The sequence below is a fragment of the Taudactylus pleione genome, unplaced genomic scaffold (assembly GCF_031769625.1).
Source record: "Taudactylus pleione unplaced genomic scaffold, aTauple2 ptg000547l, whole genome shotgun sequence".
Classification (NCBI taxonomy): Eukaryota; Metazoa; Chordata; class Amphibia; order Anura; family Myobatrachidae; genus Taudactylus; species Taudactylus pleione.
The window spans coordinates 4,355,776-4,379,694 of NW_028284949.1; the positions used below are offsets into that span (position 1 = coordinate 4,355,776).

Below are 23,919 nucleotides of genomic sequence, written 5' to 3' on the forward strand. Positions count from 1 at the left end.
TGAATGGAATCGTCCAAGTCTGACTGCAAACCCATCAGATGTCAGATATCGTTATCTGACAAACGGGAACGCGCATCGTTGATCGTCCATCGTTCAGGCATGTCAGATATGAACGATTTTCCTTCAGATATGAACGACTGAACGATTTTTAAATCGTTATCGTTCATATCTGAAGGAAAAATCTGATCGTGTGTATGCACCATAAGATGTATAAGGTATAACAGACATATCGCTCTGGCTGTCCTGCACAGCCGATGGCAGATATATCTGTCTATCGTGCAGTGTGTACAGATGGTCTACTGACCGCCCATACAATTGCAGCAGAGGCTGCGGGGAGGGGGGAGCAACACGCCCCTGGGCAGTGGGACCCACGGACAAAAGACAGATGATGGTTGTTCAGTGTGTATGAACAACCATCATCTGCAGATATATGTGCAGATCACTCGATCTGCAGATATATCTGACGTGTGTACCCAGTTTAACTCTCAAACTGACCACTGGAGGGCAGTCATAATTTATGTCATTAGCTGCAATTCTCAGACTGATCGCAAGATGTCAGAGCGAAATTACAAAATTATATAAAAGTATTATATTTTATTTATATTATTCTCAAACTTCCTTTCAGAGAGCGTCATACAGGATGCCAGCACCTTCATTGCCTGGCCACAAGATGGCAGTGGGAGAGAATAATCCTGGTAATACTGTAATTCTCATACAAACCACTGGAGGGCAGCACTAGCATACAGTAATCACCTGCAGCGCTCAGACTGCATGACGGCCTCATCACCGGAGGCTGATCCTGCAATGCATTCTGGGAGTTAAAGTTCGAACTTCCGGACAATACTCGGAGGGTCATGAAGGTCTGGACTGCAATTCCCATAATGCCTCACGGCAATCCTCCGTGATTTGTATCTAACTCGAGACTCAAAGGCAGATTGAGGCTTGAAACGCAGAAGCCGGTAGTAGTGTGTAACATCCCTTCCTGGTGAGAGGGAAGGAGGAGGAAACAGGACACATTAGTGTAACTTGTAATAATAGTTATTATAGTACAGGTGGAGCAGTCTCTGGTGTACTTTATTTTAGTTGCGATGAAGCAAACCCTGCTCTGTTATAGTACAGGTGGAGCAGTTTCTAGTGTCCTATCCTGTTATAATACTGGTAAAGCAGACTCTGGTGTCCTGTTGTAATATAGGTAGAGCAGACTTTGGTGTCCTGTTACTGTGTGTGTGTCAGGTTCCTATAAGGTGTGAGGATGTCACTGTCTATTTCTCCATGGAGGAGTGGGAGTATATAGAAGGACACAGGGGTCTGTACAAGGACGTGATGATGGAGAATCACCGGCCCCTCACATCATTGGGTAAGAGGAGACTGTAACTTACTGTAATGGAGAGAGCGGCTATGGGGCCACCTATATACACATCATCTGATAATCACATATATACAGTGTAATCAGTCACTGTGTGTCTCCTACAGATGGGGCCACCTATATACACATCATCTGATAATCACATATATACAGTGTAATCAGTCACTGTGTGTCTCCTACAGATGGAGCCAGTAACAGGAATACCCCAGAGAGATGTCCCCGTCCTCTTTATTCCCAGGATGATACAGAGGAGAATCACAGTGTCCTACAGGAGGATCAGGTAGGTGGAAATACCAATATATCAGTGACTTCTTACTGTATGGTCTGTAGTGAGGCTGTATCAGTGATATATAACCTGACTTTCTTTTATGTAATCTCATTGTTTTCAAACTGACATTATCAAATGTTATTTTTATTGTTTCTGAATTAATTTTTGTTAAGATCTGATTGATATAACATTACAGTATAGGACGGTAATTGACTATCAGCTGAATACTTTATATTATGTACCTGCAGTGTTTATACATAGCACATGTCCCTCGCTCTCGCTCCTATGCAGCAGGATAATATGTTAGGTGGGAGGACCTTCTCTGTGTAAGCAGGCAGAGACTGAGTGACAGCCTGGCAGACTTGCTGTACAGAAGCACTATGCAGATTGGGTCATTCATAGACAGGGGACAGGGACAGTGATGTCACAGCAACTCAGATTCCATCAAGACACTGACAATGTGGGAGGAGCTGCAGGTGTCTGTATAGGGGGAAAGGTGATACCCTGACATTACACTGTAGCTCTATTACACAGGTATCACTGAGCTGTGTATTCTGCCTTCCCTTTCCATCGTGTATCATCACTTGTTATTCCCTCAAGCCATAAACCGGTTTATCTAATTTCATAAAATCAGACATTCAACTCTTATTTATTGTTTTGTGGTATTTAGGGTGATTACCTGACTGATTTTAAAGTATAAGATATAAAAGAGGAGGAGGAGACGGTACTCAGTCCTGCTCTGTCCTGTCAGGTCCTCAGTGCAGTATGGTCATTACCATGTGTAATTCTTGTTACTTACCCCATATCCCCCAGATACCAGAGGGACTCCGCAATGTATCATCTGTACAGCAGCTGTGTGGGTCTCATATTATTATACACTGATATTCTGTATGGTCTCTGTTCTGTAACTCAGGATTCATTACATTGTGATATTTACTATTCTAGGGGGAAAATCTAATTATTATTAAAGTAGAAGATATAAAAGAGGAAGAGGAGACGTATGTGATGGGTGATCAGCAGTGTAAGGAGGAAGAAATCTCCACAGCTATCAGCACAGGTGAGTAATAATCACTAAGTACAGAACAGTCACATATTCTCCTTGTTCTGTCACTACAGCAATCTCTTATCCTACACCCTCCTCTGTCACTACAGCAATCTCTTATCCTACACCCTCCTCTGTCACTACAGCCATCTCTTATCCTACACCCTCCTCTGTCACTACAGCACTCTCTTATCATACACCCTCCTCTGTCACTACAGCAATCTCTTATCCTACACCCTCCTCTGTCACTACAGCCATCTCTTATCCTGCACCCTCCTCTGTCACTACGGCACTCTCTTATCCTACACCCTCCTCTGTCACTAGAGCAATCTCTTATCCTACACCCTCCTCTGTCACTACAGCCATCTCTTATCCTACACCCTCCCCTGTCACTACAGCCATCTCTTATCCTACACCTTCCTCTGTCACTACAGCACTCTCTTATCCTACACCCTCCTCTGTCACTACAGCACTCTCTTATCCTACACCCTCCTCTGTCACTACAGCACTCTCTTATCCTACACCCTCCTCTGTCACTACAGCCATCTCTTATCCTACACCTTCCTCTGTCACTACAGCCATCTCTTATCCTACACCTTCCTCTGTCACTACAGCACTCTCTTATCCTACACCCTCCTCTGTCACTACAGCAATCTCTTATCCTACACCCTCCTCTGTCACTACAGCAATCTCTTATCCTACACCCTCCTCTGTCACTACAGCAATCTCTTATCCTACACCCTCCTCTGTCACTACAGCCATCTCTTATCCTGCACCCTCCTCTGTCACTACGGCACTCTCTTATCCTACACCCTCCTCTGTCACTAGAGCAATCTCTTATCCTACACCCTCCTCTGTCACTACAGCCATCTCTTATCCTACACCCTCCCCTGTCACTACAGCCATCTCTTATCCTACACCCTCCTCTGTCACTACAGCACTCTCTTATCCTACACCCTCCTCTGTCACTACTACAGCCATCTCTTATCCTACACCCTTCTCTGTCACTAGAGCACGCTCTTATCCTACACCCTCCTCTGTCACTACAGCACTCTCTTGTCCTACACCCTCCTCTGTCACTACAGCACTCTCTTATCCTACACCCTCCTCTGTCACTACAGCACTCTCTTATCCTACACCTTTCTCAACAATTGAATTGCTCTGTCAGGCGTCTTATAAAAAAAAAAAAAAAAAAACCCGCCGGCAAAGGATTTGAGTCGCCCCCAATGATAGAGAAATAGAATATATTAATGATCTGTACACAATAAAAACATAATTAGTGTCACGGTGCTTGTTGCTCCCAGGGAAGAAACACTTGGCTGGGGTAGCTAACACAGGGCTTATGTAGAGTTGTGCGCCAGTTGGGAGTAACTACTTTCCGTGCGCAATTGCAACTGCAATGTGCTTGTTTGTGGAGTTGTACGCATCTCTGCGGGCGGACCGACCTTATCAGTACGCTTGGCTTCATAGTCGTTATCATTGTCAGTGCGCACTATTACTAGCCATATCCCTGGTACATAATCTCCGCCGGATAACACACGTTTCAGGGCCACCTATATACACATCATCTGATAATCACATATATACAGTGTAATCAGTCACTGTGTGTCTCCTACAGATGGGGCCAGTACCAGGAATACCCCAGAGAGATGTCCCCGTCCTCTTTATTCCCAGGATGATACAGAGGAGAATCACAGTGTCCTACAAGAGGATCAGGTAGGTGGGATTTTTCCAAAAAGCGATAATTCTCTTTTTTTTTTTTCTAAGATTAGTGATCACTATAAAACTAGATATTTAATATATAATAAATAACATTTTGTGTGCGCTGCGCTGATTAAATGCGTCACTTGATGATGAAACTGCGATAAGTAATGACGGTTAGTTCTCTGCCTAGCATGAAAAAAATCTTAATATATAAAACTCTAGAATAAATATCTTCTAATAAAAATGTAACATATTATGGGTATAGAAAGAAAGAGAAGGGGTTTCTTACTCAGTGCACAAACCCTTCATTCACATACAGGTGCATATATTATTATTGTTTAAGTAATCTTGCGAGATTAAAGTATACCTTTTTATTTTGGTTAATTAAAATAAGTAACGGGATACTGTATCACATTAGAGCGAAATATAAAATATAGATTGTGATGTCAGAAAAAAGTGTGATAACTAAAGTAAATTAAAACATGTCTGCCAATTATAGTAATTATGGAATTAATTATAGTCACACTACAAGTTAGTAAAAAGACTAAGGACCTCATTCAGACCCGCTCGCAAGCGCCTATGCGCTCGCAAGCGGGTTGATGGTGAGGCCCTGTGCACGCGCAGCGGCCGCAGTGCGTGTGCGCTAGCCCCGGAGCGAGTGACAAATTCACTTGCTCCGGGGCTCGCTCGATGTTGATCGACAGCTCACCCCGTTTTGTAGGCGGGGAGGGGGGGTGGACGGATAAACGGAGGCGTTCCTGAAGGAACGCCTGCCGTTTGTAGACAGCCCTACTGACATCAGCAATGATGTCAGTAGGTAGCTTCCTCCTCTGTTAGAGCATTAAGCTACCTGGGGCTTGCGGGAGACGAGACCCGACCCCAAGGGTCTCGTCGCAAGCCGCGACGGTCTCGACCATCGCGACCATCACCTGGTCACTCGCTAAAGCTGTGGGTGGTCACCCACAGCTTAGCGAGCGGCCAGGAAGCCGGATTTTAAAGAAGAAGCGGCTGTCCTCATTCAGAGCGAGCGCTCGCATTTTGTGAGCGGCTCTGAATGAGGTCCTAAGATCACTCTGTAAATGGCTTTCAGCTAATTCAGTGACTGTGTAATAACTGGGACCTTAGTTTAAATCGCAGTCATATTATATAAAAATAGACTATAATCTATAATGATATAGATAATTATTGTATACTAGCGCTACCTATGAGCTACAATTGCATACAGCTTCACAGCAGAGTGACAGATATCTGTTTATGGAAGGATACATAGTATCTAGTAACTGATACAAAGAATCTACTAACTTAATAATATAATGTACACCTGACTCAGAACCACATCATTACAAGGCACATAGACACATAGCTGTCTAATCTTCCCAGTGACCATATAACCTCCATATTCCTGCTTCTGTTCTCTTATATAATATAACCAAGTGTTCTACTGACCCCGTCCCCTGGTGACTGCACTATTTGCTGACCCCGCCCCAAGTGACTATACTGCCTGCTACTGATACCTCTCATTATATAATATAATCAAGTGTTACTGACCCCGCTTCCCAGTAACTAAATTGCCTGCTGACCCCGCCCCCCTGTGACTATACTGCCTGCTGACCCTGCCCCCCTGTGACTATACTGCCTGCTGAACCTCCAAATGCCCCTTCCTCGTAACTACACTGTCTACTGACCTCACCCTGCTGACCCTGCCCTCCCCCCAGTCACTACACTGCCTGCTGACCTCCTCACCCTGGTGACTACACTGCCTGCTGACCTCCTCACCCTGGTGACTACACTGCCTGCTGACCTCACTCTGGTGACTATACTGCCTGCTGAACTCACCCTGGTGACTATACTGCCTGCTGACCTCACCCTGGTGACTATACTGCCTGCTGACCCTGCCCTCCCCCCAGTCACTACACTGCCTGCTGACCTCCTCACCCTGGTGATTACACTGCCTGCTCACTCTGCCCTCCCCCCAGTCACTACACTGCCTGCTGACCTCACCCTGGTGACTACACTGCCTGCTGACCTCACCCTGGTGACTAGACTGCCTGCTGACCTCACCCTGGTGACTACACTGTCTGCTGACCCTGCCCTCCCCCCAGTCACTACACTGCCTGCTGACCTCCTCACCCTGGTGACTACACTGCCTGCTGACTCTGCCCTCCCCCCAGTCACTACACTGCCTACTGACCTCACCCTGGTGACTACACTGCCTGCTGACCTCACCCTGGTGACTACACTGCCTGCTGACCCTGCCCTCCCCCCAGTCACTACACTGCCTGCTGTCCTGAACCTCTCCCCAGTCACTACACTGATCGCGTTCCTCCTGGATTTGTGCTGGGCTGTGGGGTTTGCAGCGCCCTCCTCCCCAGTGCGCAGCGCTGCAAAAATACTTTTTTTTCCATGAAGGGGTGTGACCACATCTACCGCTATAAGCCACACCCCCTGGCCAGCTCTCTACAGCCCTGGTGACCCCAGCTAGTGGCAAACGCAGGATTTTCAAAGGGGGGTTTCCAAATACTAGGTTACACAACCAATGACAAAAAAATCTAAATGCATACAGGCAGCACTCCTCGGGTACTCAATAATCACACACACACTGACACACATCTCCCACAAACACAAATGAATACAGCTCTGGCATAATTTATTAAACCTCAACCCCCACCCTGCCAGCACCCCCTTCCCAGTCCACCTCGCCAGCATAGCGCACCCCACATGTGATACACAGACCTGCGGTGCGGCTCCAGGAGAGACTGCAGGCACGGCAGTACGATCTCTGTCACCCGGCAGCAGCTCTCAGCCTCTCACAATGCTGGTGCTCCCATGTGAACTGCCTAGGAGGGGCTGCGCACTGCCGCTGCAGCTCCCCCTACAGCCAGCACAGTATAACAGCAGGCACAGTTGCCTGAGCTTCGGCGATGGAGCAGCTGGCAGGGGGGGTTTCTAGGTACTCAGAAACCCCCCCTGCGTGCGCGTGTGCCAGCCCCTGGTGATTACACTGAGTGATGACCCCACCCTCCCCTAGTGACTACACTGCCTACTAACCCCACCCTATTCCCGGGGTGACTACACTGCCTGCTGACCTCCATATCATCTGATACTAGGACTCCAAGGTCACATCCCACAGTTCTGCCTCTGTATGTATGTGTGACCCTCATGTATTATATCACATGTGTATGTATTCAGCTTAACTGCACTATTAGGCACTATTCCATTCCTCTATATTCCCTACATCACTAATACAATGAATTGCACATTTATACCCATCTCAGTCTGGCTCTGTCCTGTCAGGTCCTCAGTGCAGTATGGTCATTACCATGTGTAATGCTTATTACTTACCACATATCCCCCAGATACCAGAGGGACTCCGCAATGTATCATCTGTACAGTACAGAGCAGTAACTAGACCTTTTGGTGCCCTGTGCCAGAAAGAGCATCGGCACCCCCTCCCCTCCCCCCATAATAATAAAAATTAAATGAGGTGTGGTCTCGTATTAAAAGGAATCCTACGCAGGCCACTTCACAGCCATTCCTTGGTCACACTCTACTTTGTTGTGTCTAAAAAGCTGCCATTGGCTGACACTGGTGTCAACGCCTCGGCCCTGTCCCTGATAGCTGGGGAGGACTGGGAGTAAGTTTTCTATGCACCTTTAAGGGATTCAAGGAAAACTGTGGCCAAGAGGTGCAGACATTCAAACATTTTTCTAATATTACCCAGAATTGAATATTCCCTGTAAACATCCTTTTTTTCTTTCTTTCAGAAAAGGGAACTTTAAATTTCTTCTATAATTTTGCTCATTTGTTAAAAATACAGCTGGCAGGGCATGCTGGGTCTTGTAGTTCCAGAACAATTGAAGAGCCATTGCCTAATCCCAGTATAAAAATATGTTTAAACCTTTGCACAGCTGCAGTATAGTATGCTACACAAATAGTAATTGGGAAGACTTTTGTGAAATGTGTAGATAAAAACTTCTAAAAAAAAATACACAATGGAAAGTGATTACATAATGCTGACAGTCTTCTCACATAAGGACCCTTTATTGTACAAGAGCCAGCTCACATCAGGTGTAAAGCTGGGGTACACACTGACAGATACATTGGCCGATCAATTGATCGGCCAATGTATCTGCTGCCCGTCGTGCAGTGCCCACCCGCGATATGTCGGTGGCCGATGGACAGATATATCTGAAGACATATCTGTCCATCAGCAGGTGTGTACGGGCGGTCGGCCGGCCGCCCGTACACACACCGCGGCAGCAGCGAGGAGGGGCGCGGGACACGCCCCCTAGTCGCCGGGACCTGCGGGCAGACACAGATGTCAGTGTGTATGAACAACCATCATCTGCAGATATATCTGTATAGTGTGTACCCGCCATTAGAATGCCATGTTTATCGAGTTGTACTCTAATTTTCCCCCCTTCCCTGACCAGGCCGTCAATCATTTGGATGAGGATGATGCATAGTCATTATTTACAAACATAAACATCCCACAACCTATGACCTGGCTCCGGCTGTTGGACCCCTCGTTTGCCGGCACCCTGCAGGGACTAGGCAGCCGCACAGCTGCAGACGGACTTTGGAGAGTTTCAAAACCAGAGGGATTAATCATAGCAAAGGGCAGCCCAGGGAGAGGATTCAGAGTTGACCACCACAGCCCCTCCGTAGTAGCCAGCTTACCTTGTGCTGTACACAGAGGGCTCCTCCAGTGCAAGGGATGCAGATCCTCCTCATACCTGCCATATGTCTGCTCCTGAAGAGGAAGTGAGAGGGACTGAAGAGGATGGAGACAGGGAGGAGAAGGACGGGCAGAGGGGAGAATCCGTCCAGATCTCTGATCCGTGGTGGTGGTGTTACTGATCTCAGCCCGGGGGCGGTGCTGGCTGCTAGAGGTACGGCCGTAGCGTTGCTTGTACATAAGAAGAAAGTGTGGAAACAAACGGAACCTGACAGTTCCCCTGTGAGTGGGAGCACTGATCTCAGCGAGGAGCTGCACTGCCAAGCCAGCGCCCATTCCAGCCTTGTGCTCTGTGCGGTGGCACATACCGCACAACCCTAGTTACGGCCCTGGTACAGCAGCTGTGTGGGTCTGATATTATTATACACTGATATTCTGTATGGTCTCTGTTCTGTAACCCAGGATTCATTACATTGTGATATTTACTATTCTAGGGGAAAGACCTAATTATTATTATACACTGATATTCTGTATGGTCTCTGTTCTGTAACTCAGGAATCATTACATTGTGATATTTACTATTCTAGGGGAAAGACCTAATTATTATTATACACTGATATTCTGTATGGTCTCTGTTCTGTAACTCAGGAATCATTACATTGTGATATTTACTATTCTAGGGGAAATACCTAATTATTATTATACACTGATATTCTTCTGTATGGTCTCTGATCTGTAACTCAGGAGTCATTACATTGTGATATTTACTATTCTAGGGGAAAGACCTAATTATTATTATACACTGATATTCTGTATGGTCTCTGTTCTGTAACTCAGGATTCATTACATTGTGTTATTTATTATTCTAGGGGAAAGACCTAATTATTATTATACACTGATATTCTTCTGTATGGTCTCTGATCTGTAACTCAGGAGTCATTACATTGTGATATTTACTATTCTAGGGGAAAGACCTAATTATTATTAAAGTGGAAGATCTAAAAAAAAAGGAAGAAGAGACGTATGTGATGGGGGATCAGCAGTGTAAGGAGGAGGAAATCCCTACAGCTATCAGCACAGGTGAGTAATAATCACTAAGTACAGAACAGTCACATATTCTCCTTGTTCTGTCACTACAGCACTCTCTTATCCTACACCCTCCTCTGTCACTACAGCACTCTCTTATCCTACACCCTCCTCTGTCACTACAGCACTCTCTTATCCTACACCCTCCTCTGTCACTACAGCACTCTTATCCTACACCCTCCTCTGTCACTACAGCAATCTCTTATCCTACATCCTCCTCTGTCACTACAGCAATCTCTTATCCTACATCCTCCTCTGTCACTACAGCAATCTCTTATCCTACACCCTCCTCTGTCACTACAGCCATCTCTTATCCTACACCCTCCTCTGTCACTACAGCAATCTCTTATCCTACACCCTCCTCTGTCACTACAGCAATCTCTTATCCTACACCTTCCTCTGTCACTACAGCACTCTTATCCTACACCCTCCTCTGTCACTACAGCACTCTTATCCTACATCCTCCTCTGTCACTACAGCAATCTCTTATCCTACATCCTCCTCTGTCACTACAGCAATCTCTTATCCTACACCCTCCTCTGTCACTACAGCCATCTCTTATCCTACACCCTCCTCTGTCACTACAGCAATCTCTTATCCTACACCCTCCTCTGTCACTACAGCAATCTCTTATCCTACACCTTCCTCTGTCACTACAGCACTCTCTTATCCTACACCCTCCTCTGTCACTACAGCACTCTCTTATCCTACACCCTCCTCTGTCACTACAGCACTCTCTTATCCTACACCCTCCTCTGTCACTACAGCACTCTCTTATCCTACACCCTCCTCTGTCACTACAGCACTCTTATCCTACACCCTCCTCTGTCACTACAGCAATCTCTTATCCTACATCCTCCTCTGTCACTACAGCAATCTCTTATCCTACATCCTCCTCTGTCACTACAGCAATCTCTTATCCTACACCCTCCTCTGTCACTACAGCCATCTCTTATCCTACACCCTCCTCTGTCACTACAGCAATCTCTTATCCTACACCCTCCTCTGTCACTACAGCAATCTCTTATCCTACACCTTCCTCTGTCACTACAGCACTCTTATCCTACACCCTCCTCTGTCACTACAGCACTCTTATCCTACATCCTCCTCTGTCACTACAGCAATCTCTTATCCTACATCCTCCTCTGTCACTACAGCAATCTCTTATCCTACACCCTCCTCTGTCACTACAGCCATCTCTTATCCTACACCCTCCTCTGTCACTACAGCAATCTCTTATCCTACATCCTCCTCTGTCACTACAGCAATCTCTTATCCTACACCCTCCTCTGTCACTGCAGCAATCTCTTATCCTATACCCTCCTCTGTCACTACAGCACTCTTATCCTACACCCTCCTCTGTCACTACAGCAATCTCTTATCCTACATCCTCCTCTGTCACTACAGCAATCTCTTATCCTACATCCTCCTCTGTCACTACAGCAATCTCTTATCCTACACCATCCTCTGTCACTACAGCCATCTCTTATCCTACACCCTCCTCTGTCACTACAGCACTCTTATCCTACACCCTCCTCTGTCACTACAGCACTCTTATCCTACACCCTCCTCTGTCACTACAGCCATCTCTTATCCTACACCCTCCTCTGTCACTACAGCACTCTCTTATCCTACACCCTCCTCTGTCACTACAGCAATCTCTTATCCTACACCCTCCTCTGTCACTACAGCAATCTCTTATCCTACACCCTCCTCTGTCACTACAGCCATCTCTTATCCTACACTCTCCTCTGTCACTACAGCAATCTCTTATCCTACACCCTCCTCTGTCACTACAGCAATCTCTTATCCTACACCCTCCTCTGTCACTACAGCAATCTCTTATCCTACACCCTCCTCTGTCACTACAGCACTCTCTTATCCTACACCCTCCTGTCACTACAGCAATCTCTTATCCTACACCCTCCTCTGTCACTACAGCAATCTCTTATCCTACACCCTCCTGTCACTACAGCAATCTCTTATCCTACACCCTCCTCTGTCACTACAGCAATCTCTTATCCTACACCCTCCTCTGTCACTACAGCAATCTCTTATCCTACACCCTCCTCTGTCACTACAGCAATCTCTTATCCTACACCCTCCTGTCACTACAGCAATCTCTTATCCTACACCCTCCTCTGTCACTACAGCACTCTCTTATACTACACCCTCCTCTGTCACTACAGCAATCTCTTATCCTACACCCTCCTCTGTCACTACAGCAATCTCTTATCCTACACCCTCCTCTGTCACTACAGCAATCTCTTATCCTACACCCTCCTCTGTCACTACAGCAATCTCTTATCCTACACCCTCCTCTGTCACTACAGCACTCTCTTATCCAACACCCTCCTCTGTCGCTACAGCACTCTCTTATCCAACACCCTCCTCTGTCACTACGGCAATCTCTCATACTACAGCAATGTCTTATTCTACACCTTTCTCTATCACTACAGACTAATGAGGACAAAGTAACTGCCCAGTGGGGAAGTCAGGAGCCATCAGCCCCTATTATACTCCTGCTCTCCCCCTCACATCATGTCACTGTGTGTTACCAGCCCAGAGATCTGACCAGTCTCCTCCACACACTCTCTGGTGTATCTCATACATCGGGAGCCATCAGCCCCTATTATACTCCTGCTCTCCCCCTCACATCATGTCACTGTGTGTTACCAGCCCAGAGATCTGACCAGTCTCCTCCCCACACTCTCTGGTGTATATCATACATAAGGAGCCATCAGTCCCTATTATACTTCTGCTCGCATAGTCGGGCTTAGCTGCGTGGTGTATTGAATAGCTCCGGGAGCTGATTCCCGGCGCTATTCACTTCGCGCAGAATTGAATCGAGCCCACAGGGTTTCCCCATAAGGGGATGTATGGCGTGATTGTGAAATTTCTCTTTAGTTTTTTGTTAATCCCAATCCAAGCTAAGTATGTATCTTTAAAGATATGTTCTAAAATATCTTGGGGAATTTCCGAACTAGCGGAATGTAATAGTCCACTTGGGGCGAATGGCTTCAATAATTTTTTGTCTAACTTGAGATCTATAGTGGTGCTTCTTTGTAACATCCAATTGCTTATATATCTAAGGAATATAGATAAGGAATAGGAGTGTAAGTCTGGTAAACCCAGTCCACCATTAGATTTAGTGCTTAACCATTTGGTTTCTAGCAATCTTAGACTTTTTTCCTTACCAGATGAATTGAGTTATAGCACGTGTTAGATTTTTTTATGTCATTATCATTAAGGCTTACCGGAAGCATCTGCATTGCATAAAATATCTGTGGGAAAATGATGCTTTTTATTACAGTGATCCGATCTAAGAAAGATGGGTAACTGTTTCCAATTCGCAAGCATATTAGTAATTTTTGAAATTACTGGCGAAAAATTTAGTTTATAGATTTGTGAGAGATCTGCTGAGATCTCTATCCCTAGGTATTTGAAGGATTGGGTAATTTGGCTAAAAAAAATTTTAAATTTGTGGGGAATTATAGTTTGAAGACTAACCTTTTATTGGGAGAAGCTCCGATTTGTCTGTATTGATTTTGTATCCTGAGAATTGACCAAATGCGTCTATTAAATGAATAATATTGGGAATAGATAGCAGTAGATTAGAGATGAATAAGAGCATATCGTCTGCGAACAGAGCTACTTTTAGTTCAACCGAACCTTTCAATATGCCCTGAAATGATGAAGACTTTCTAAGTGCTATTGCTAGAGGCTCAATTGCTAGAGCAAAAACGATCAGGGACAAGGGACATCCCTGCCTGGTTCCTTTTTGAATTTGAAAATGAGGGGATAGATGACTGACCCTTGAGATTTGAGAACTAGAGTTATTGTATAAGGCTTTGAGGGTCTGAATAAAAATACTAGAGAAGCCGAAACGAGATAAACTATGAAATAGATGTGGCCAGGACACAAGGTCAAAGGCCTTTTCGCCATCTAAAGTCAGTATGGCAGCTGGGGTATCTGAGGATTGTCTAGTTAGATGAGATATCGTGGATATTACTCTTCTGATGTTCACTACAGAGTGTCTGCCAGTGATGGAACCTGTTTGGTCTTTATGGATGACATGAGGGAGGACATCTTTTATTCTATTAGCTAGTATTTTTATTAGAATTTTGTACTCTGTGTTTAGTAGGGATATCGGTCTGTATGAGGTGGGTGAGGATAAGTCTCTGCCAGGTTTGGGGAGGACTTTGATGATGGCAGAATTGAAATAAGGAGGAATATTTCCACTAGATATTATAGAGTTAAATAAGGTTACTAAAGGCTCTCCTATTATTCGAATAAGTATTTTATAGAAATCGCTTCCGAATCCATCCGGTCCTGGGGCTTTGCCTGATTTCAAAGTCTTAATTACTTCTAGAACCTCTTGAAGGGTTATTGGCTCAGTGATTTGCTGAGAAATTTCCTCAGATATTTGGGGGTATGTTAATAGATTCCAGAATGTTTGAGATCCTGGATCTGTTGAGGGTGGTAAATGCCTTTCATCTATAGGGGAGGATTGGGGGGGGATATTTCTCCAGATGGGGTGAAAGTGTATAGTGCCACATAGAAATTATGCATTACTTCTGAAATTTGTGAGGCTGATGAGGTTAAGTTCCCGGAGGGTAGTTTTAGAGGGTGAATAATCATAGGGGGATGGGTCCCTCGTAGAAGGTTTGTGAATAGTCGGCCTGTTTTGTTACCAAATTTATGGTATCGGTAGTTTATAAAGAATAAATATCTATCTCCTTGTCCTTGTAGAAATTCATTTAAGTGCATTCTAGCCTGGAGATATTTTTGTTTGCTTATGGGCGAGGATGAGGTTTTAAAGGTTTGATATTGCTAACGTTAAAGCCTGTTGAAGAGTTAGGTAAGAGGTTGAATACTTTCTGTTACGCAGTGCTATATAGGAAATTATTTCGCCTCGAATGACAGCCTTGGCTGCTTGCCAGAATAGTTTAGGATTCGTTTTGAAGTGCTTTAGATTATTTGACCTATATTCTTCCCAAGAAGATTCACGTTTCTGTTTGAACTTGGTGGATTGGGATAGAAAACAAGGGAATTTCCATTGTTTGTAAGGGCCTTTAGGAACCATTAGATCACACCACATGAGTGCTTCATCTGATAATACAAACGGTTCAATTGTGGTTAAAGATACATTGGGTAATAATGAATGTGACAGAAGAATATTATCGATTCTTGAAAATGTGCCATGGGCAGATGACAAGCAGGTATACTCTCGTTCGGTCGGATATCTACCAACTGAAGATTTTTAGCGAGTAATGGTACTCCCAATTTAGGGAGGGGTGAGGTGTTCTTATTGGGATTCGATCTATCCAGATATGTTGAGGATACGAGGTTAAAGTCACCTCTTACGATAAGCGAACAATTAATGAATTTAGATAATTTTGTAAGGATAGTCTGATAAAAGGATTTCTTGTATACATTTGGAGCATATATGTTACACAGAGTAAATGGGGAATTCTCAATTTTACCTTCTGCAATAACATATCTACCATCTACATCACATTCCATATTTGTCACGTCATAACTTATGGATTTTCTTACCAGTATAAGCGACACCTCCGGCCTTTGAAGTGTATGGAGCAGCGGCTAGAATTAGCCATGTTCAGTTTTCGGATTTCTGATGACACAAGACGAGTTTCTTGGATAAATGCTAAGTCAATATTTTGTTTAGAGAGGTATAATAAGACCTTGCGTCTTTTCGCCGGGGAATTTATACCCCCTATATTCCAAGTACCTATCTTCAATTTAGCCATATCTCAGCCAAAATCAAGAAACTTGATATTTATAGTACATGAGCGCGGAAACATGGATTTATCAGGTAGTAACTGTAAATTCTAATCTAAACCTTCTTGGGAGGAAAAGGACACACTAGGTAAGAGACACAACAAGACAAGAGGGACTGAGGAAACAACATTAACATATATTGCATGTAATGAGCAAAAATAAAGTAGCAAAGACTTCAGGTGAGACATTAGTGCAGTAGTAACACCTATTGGTGTATACAAATCAATAAACGTTAATCCGGCTGTGGGCTAAAACCACCGTCCGGCATTTAGAATACTCATTTAAAACTAGACGACATCTGACGCTGCAAAGGTGTGAAGCGTTAACTTAAATGGGGCTCACAAACGTCTTTTTTTTCCCCTGATCATTCTCCTATAACTGCTGTATGTACTGAAGTTGTCACTAAGTATCGGCAATGTCTGTGTTACGGGTTTGAGAATCTTCTTGTAGAAACGCATTTGCGTCGGCTAGATTTGTAAAATCTTGAAAGGTATCTCTCTCAGATGCGGAGAGGGGGGGCCGGATAAATCATAGCAAACTTTCTTTGTGCTTTAACCAATCGGGTGCATATGGGAGAGAATGCTTTTCTAGCTTTGGAAAGTTGGGCTGAGATGTCTTGAAAGATAAAAATGTTCCCACATTAGGGGAGAAGTGCGTCTTGATGCCGACCAGATTAGGTTTTTGTGCAAGTAGTTTAGACAGAGCTTGCCCTTTAATACTTTCAGGAAGACCTATTAGTCTTAAATTATTTCTTCTTGAGCGATTCTCCAAATCCTCAATTTTGATTATCAGATGGTAATTATCTTTTTTCAGATGTTTCATTTCTTTTTTTAGACCAGTTAGGTCTTGGAACATTTCACCTTGTCTATGTTACACTGTAGTGACTCTGGGTCTCATTCAGACCCACTCGCAAGCGCCGGTGCGCTCGCAAGTGGGTCGATGTAGAGGCCCTGTGCACGCGCAGCGGCCGCACTGTGCGTGCGCAAGCCCCAGAGCGAGAGGGAAATTCTCTCGCTCCGGGGCTTACTACAAAAGGGGCGGCTGTCGATGGTGATCGACAGCTTGCACCGTTTTGTAGGCGGGGGGGTGGCTTGCCAAACGGAGGCATTCCTGACGGAACGCCTGCCGTTTGGGGGCGGCCCCACTGACATCACTCGTGATGTCGGTGGTGAGCTCCTGGCTCTAATAGAGCCGAAAGCTCACTGAGGCTTGTGGCAGACGAGACCCTACCACAAGGGTCTCTTCGCAAGCCCTGATGGTCGCGATGGTCTTGACCATCACAACCATCACCCTGGGTGCTCGCTAAAGCTGTGGGTGGTCACCCACAGCTTAGCGAGCGGCCAGGAGGCTGGCTTATTTTAGAGATGCGGCCGCCCTCATTCAGAGTGAGCGCTCGCATTTTGCGAGCGGCTCTGAATGAGGTCCTCTGTGTGAGAGCTGCTGCAGCTGTGTTGTGATATCAGCCACTGCCTGACAAAGAAGCGGTGCCATCGTGGTTTTGATGGCTTCTACTACCTCAAGGCATTTTATTGGGGTACCTGGTAGTTGTGGGGAGTGTAGGTCTGGTGGTCCCGCTGTTGCTTTTTTTTTATGCCGGAGTAGCCGCGCCATTCTCCCCGTCAGCCGCCATGTTGGGATCCACCCGTCTCTTTTCCAGGCGCTGCGGCTGTGGTTTTGACGGCGTATGAGAGGATAAATATTTTTCCATTAAGCGGTCAGAGTGTGAGCGGTTGGTCAGCGTTCCGGTTTGGGAGGCAGATGCCTTGTAAACGGTGGTTTGCCGTGCGGTGGTTGTGGAGCCCAGGAGGGAGCGTCTTACTCCATCTACACCGGAACCGGAAGTCACCTCGCTCTAATTTAATACCATAGACATTTTTTATGCCCCCATGTGCCCTTATAAAATGTGCTGAAAGTGATGGGTTTCAAACCTTGTTGCTTATATTTCTCAAATGTTCACTAATCCGGACTGTTAATGCTCTCGTAGTCTGCCCTATATAACCTGTATTACACTTACACTCTATGGCATAAACTACATTATTAGTGTTACATGTTATATTGGTTGCTATGAGCAGCTTCTCCACTTTATCTCTCTAAGGTTTGATACATCTCCCCCTGTGTCCTATTTAGTGACTACTCCCCGGCCAGTGTTACTCCTACACCCTAAACCTCCTCATTACAAACATCAGCAAATACACGTCTGTGTCTAGTGTGATCACTACTTACCATAACATGTAACATAAGACAGACAGCAATGTTACACCATAGCATGTAATAGAACCTAGTTACTCTCTGTCTTCCTAAATCACAGACTGAGACGTGACAACGATGAGGTCACTGACTGTATGGAAATGTTGGGGTACAGCAATGCACGTCTTATTATAGTAACACAGTATGGTATAGTGCTGCAGGGATTCTAATTCCCATATATTTATTCTGTTCCCAGCAGATGGACACAACAGCAGGAATAACTCGGGGAGACATCTCATATTATCTCCAGATTGTGACCTAGACAATAATAACTTCTCACAGGACTCTCCAGGAGAAATCCCCATTACCCCAAGTGTACACCCAGCATATCACAGTGCAGATCTATCATCTGATCCTTCTAATCATCAAGAATGTTCCCCTGATAATACCAGTATTGTTACACACAGCTCAGATTATACAGATGATAAACCATTTACATGTTCTGAATGTGGGCAAAGTTTTACAAATCAGTTACGTCTTTATGTACATGAGAAGAGAGTTCACACAGCTGAGAGGACTTTTCTGTGTTCTGAGTGTGGAAAAGGTTTTATATTGAAAGCAGAGCTTAATAGACATACAAAGATTCACACAGGTGAGAGGCCATATTCATGTTCTGAGTGTGGGAAATGTTTTATATACCAGGCAGCACTTACTGTACATCAGAGAACTCACACAGGTGAGAAGCCATACTCATGTTCTGAATGTGGGAAATGTTTTACACAGAATTCAACACTTTCTGTACATAAGAAAACTCATACAGATGAGAGGCCATACTCGTGTTCTGATTGTGGGAAATGTTTTAAAATGAAATCAGAGATTATTAATCATCAAAGAATCCACACAGGTGAGAAGCCATTTCCATGCGCTGAATGTGGGAAATGTTTTACACGGCAGGGATCACTTGCTGAACATCAGAAAACTCACACAGGTGAGAGGCCATTTCCGTGTTCTGCTTGTGGGAAATGTTTTAAACGGCAGGGAACACTTGCTGCACATAGGAGAACTCACACAGGTGAGAAGCCATTTCCGTGTTCTGAGTGTGTGAAATGTTTTTCACAGAAAAGAGATCTTTATAAACATATAAGAGTTCACGCAAGTGAGGGGCCATTTTCATGCTCTGAATGTGGAAAATGCTTTCAACAAAAATCATTTTATTTAAGTCATCAGAAACTTCACACAAGAGAAAAACAATGTATATGAGCGTCTAAAAATATTTAAAAATTGCAGCGGTGTTTGCAGTAATATAATTTTTAAAGAAAATGTTTACAACAAGCATGAATTCAATTTAAGCTTAGACTGGTGTCCCTGCTTAATGAGGTGTAAATTACATTTTGTATGTTCACACTATATACGAATATATGACAATTTAGATAAAATCCACTCCTAGCGGGAATGATGTACGACTAGTTATTTGCAGGATCAGGATATGAAGATTATTTGGCAGTGAGAAAAGCTGCAGGGCCACAGGGACCAGGCCAATAACACTGTGCAATACTTAGAGGAAAATTATACATTGATTAAAGATCTACAATAAACAAGATCAAAGAGTTTGGTAGGAAGATAGTAAACAACACACTGCACTGATCTGTAATGACATCCATGTGACATAACACAGCTGCGTGTGACGGTGGTTTGTGTCTGTACATTGTTAGTAAAGCTGGAATAGTGTATAACTGTCCTGTCAGTGGTGCACATGTTCTGTGATGGCCTTGGTGTAGAATCTAGTGACATGATGTTATGAAAACACTGATATTACCAGAGATTTCCCAAGGAAGTATAGAACTATCAGGCTAGTCACACTAGGCCACAGCTGGCAGGGGAATATAACATAGAGATGTAACCAGGGACAGGGCAGTCAGCTATAGGCCAGAGTACGGGCTGAGGTCAGGGCCACTGAAGAACAAACTTCAGTATAAGCCGGGTGGATATTGGTCAGTCAGACAATTACTACGACTCATTCAGTCACTTTGGGTACCGGACATTTACACTGTGTTTTGTCTTAATATTCCATTTTCCAAAATGAAAATAATAAAAGATTTTGGGGTCTATTTACTAAGCGTTGTTAGGAGACAGAGTGAAAAGTGATAAGAAAGTGATAAGGTGCCAGCCAATCAGCTCCCAACTGTCGTCTCACAGGCTGTGTTTGAAAATTGACAGTTGGGAGCTGATTGGCTGGCACCTTATCACTTTCTTATCACTTTTCACTCTGTCTCCTAACACTGCTTAGTAAATAGACCCCTTAGTCATACACGTGTGCCCCTTTTTCCCGTCTCCTGTCATTGTGATATCGCTGCAGTGTTGGGGATTTGCTCTCAGATAAACACCTGTATGGGTACACTGGGCTGTCCAGTCATTATCTCTTATTATGATAAATTTTAGCATTTTGTTTGTACAGGTTGAGTCTCCCATATCCAAATATTCAGAAATACGGAATATTCCGAAATACAGAATTTTTTTAGCATGACTGAGATATTGAATTCTTTGTTTTTTGATGGTTTAATGTACACAAACTTTGTTTAAGGCACAAAATTATAAAAAAAAATTGTATAAAAATACCTTCAGGCTCTGTGTATAAGAAACATAAATGAATTTCATGTATATACACAAACTTTGTTTGAGCCACAAACTTATTGAAAATATTGTATACAATGACCTGCAGGCTGTGTGTATATGAAACATAAATGCATTCTGTGTTTAAATTTGGGTCTTATTGATCTAAAATTATAGAATGCACATATTCCAAAACACGGCATATTCCGATATCCAAAATACCCCTGGTCCCAAGCATTTTGGATATGGGAGACTCAACCTGTACATATAATGTGTTATCTCTTGTATTTCTGTGTTGTGGACTGAATTACAGCACTGTGCCAGTATTCATATCCTGCAGATTATAATACTTAACGTAAAATGAAATGTATTACAATAATTTGTAAAGACAATAATAAAAGGGATGTTTGAATAACTGGATGTTACAGGACTGTTATTGTCACGATTTAATATCTGTATAACAAACTACAGACTGATTACATCTCTGACGAAAGGACCATATTATACCAAAAACAAAAGTAAACTAATAAATATTGACTACACATGATGAAAAATGACAGGATGCTTCAGATCACTTCACTTTGGATATATAATTTTGTATCCACATATAGTTATACAGATGCACGTCACAGCACAATATTACTGCACCAGTTTGACAGCAGCCTTGTATAATTACTCTGTTCTGTTGCCTAACTGCATCCATGTCAACCGAAGGAATTAGATCAGCTGGAATACTCTGTGCTGCTGTTACTATTCTAACTCTTATTAGTTATAGATCTCCAGCTCCACCCATCTTATCTCCTGCTTGTGTGTCTGCCCCAGTTTTAAGGATAAAAGTATTAAATAGTACAACACTCAAGTTTACCACTGGAGGGCAGTCATTACATAGGAAACCATCTGCCGTTCACAGGCTCACCACAAGATGGCAGTGAGAGTTTACATAATGATAAGATTTAAAGTATAATATAGTGTAACATTCACATTTACCACTGGAAGGCATTCATTACATATGAAACCATCTGCAGTTCACTGGATGACCAAAAGATGGCAGTGAGAGAATCCGTAACGATATGGACAAAAGTATTGTATACTCAGTGTGTGCAGGCGCGCCACAAGCCAAAAATGACGATGTATATAAAAAATTTTTTGTTGTGGTGGGGAATATACCATTAGGGACTGTTTATGAACTATGGAGACAAAAACATTTTTATTTATCGGAATTTGCAATGGCTCCTTAAGTCCAAAATGACTATATTTATATAAATATATATGCAATATATACATATATTGTACACCAGAACGCAATCATAGATTATATATATATATATATATATATATATATATAATCTCTTAAAATCTATTTCACAGGAAAATCCAACTATATTAAGCACTAATCTGGCAGTTTATCTTGACTCATAAAGTTGCATTGTACATGTCAATCCAGTATATGGTGCACCAAGACAAATACTTGTCATAGAGTCGCTGCTCATGTTATTTGCAACCTTCAGAGTTACTGTAGGTTAAGTGGCTTGCTCACGAGTTAGCAGCCCCAATCATCTTTTTGTGTTAATCCCTGAAGGAAAAACTGCAAATATAGTTTAAAAAGACATTTCGTGATCAATGTTTACAATATATATACATCACAATATTAGATGCCACAACTGTCTGCGAAAATTTTTTCCACTGAGCAATAACAGACATCCATGCGAGTGAAGCTGCGGGCAAATGCTAGTATATTATATTGTATAACTTTGTGATTTACCACTGGGGGACAGTCATTAATGAAACCATCTGCATTTCACAGGCTGACCACAGGATGGCAATGTGGGGATACGTAATGATAACATTAAAAGCGTTACATAGTGTAACTCAAATTTACTACTGGCAGTAGTGCACGCAGGGGGGGTTTCTGAGTACCCAGAAACACCCCCTGACAAACTAGAGTGCAGGCAACGTGTTCTTAAGCCTCATCCCCTCGCTGCATTTTGCCACGATTCGCGGGTCAATATGTAGGAGGCGGATCCAATATGACACAATTTAATTAGCTTAGAGTCATTTGGCCCCCCACCCTCCTGATTGATCTGCGAATGACCGCAACATTGCTGTGAGGGGGCGGGGCTTAAGAACATGATGCAAGCCTGCTAGATCCTGTCCCTATCAGATCTGCTGCAAGGTAAGTTTTTAGTAATGTATGTGACATATGTTTGTGTGTAAGGTATGTGTGTATGTATATATGTGTATACAAATATACATATACATATATATATATATGTACAGTATATATAGAACCCCCCCATAAAAATCCTGCGTTTTTCCCTGACTGGAGGGTAGTCATTACATATGAAACCGTCTGCAGTTCACTGGCTGACCACAATATGGCAGAGGGAGAATATATAAGGATAAGAGTATTATATAGTGTTAACTGTCAAATTTACTACTGGAGGGCAGTTATTACATATGAAACCATTTGCAGCTCACTGAATGACCACAAGATGACAGTGAGAGAATACATAATATTAATGACAAACGTATTATATTATATCTCTGAAATATACCACTAGAGGACAGTCATATATGAAACCATTTGCAATTTACAGGATGACCTCATAGAGAAGTTATCTATAGCTTCTATACTTATAATATTGTAATGGTTGTGTTTGTACATACTATATATATATATATATATATATTTATTTTTTTATTTTTATTTTTTTTTTCGAAATGTACTCCTTGGTACTGTATGTGAACTATGGAGACAAAAACCAGATGCTTGACACTCAGCGCATGTAGTGTGCAAGCTCAATAAGCCAAAAATTACTAGATGTATATAAATATATATTTTTTGGGGGACAAGAATACTTTTACTGTACATGAACTATTGAGACAACAAATTTTTTTATTGGAATTTGAACAGGCTCCTCAAGTCCATAATACATATATTGCACACCCTGAACTCAAACAGTTATATATGTATGCATATATAAATACATATCCAACTATATATTAAGCACTAATCAGGCAGCTTATCTTGACTCATGAAGTTGCAGTATACATGTCAAACCAGTAGATGGCGCACCAAGATGAAGACTACATATTAAATATACATCACCATATCAGATGCCACTACTGTCTTTGTAAAAAGAGCTCAGCTGAGCCATAACACAGAGGCATAACTA

General features: G+C 43.3%; 1 pseudogene across 1 annotated transcript in view; it reads left to right on the plus strand.

Moving 5' to 3' along the window:
• Nucleotides 1–309: 309 nt before the first annotated feature.
• The window catches only part of LOC148500808 (uncharacterized), a 59,319-nt pseudogene continuing 35,709 nt past the window's right edge, over nucleotides 310–23,919 (plus strand). Inside the window, exons 1-6 of the transcript XR_015870128.1 lie at nucleotides 310–1,357; nucleotides 1,549–1,646; nucleotides 2,580–2,691; nucleotides 4,295–4,392; nucleotides 10,024–10,138; nucleotides 18,390–19,279. The product of XR_015870128.1 is annotated as an uncharacterized LOC148500808 (transcript). The remainder of the gene's footprint in view (nucleotides 1,358–1,548; nucleotides 1,647–2,579; nucleotides 2,692–4,294; nucleotides 4,393–10,023; nucleotides 10,139–18,389; nucleotides 19,280–23,919) is intronic.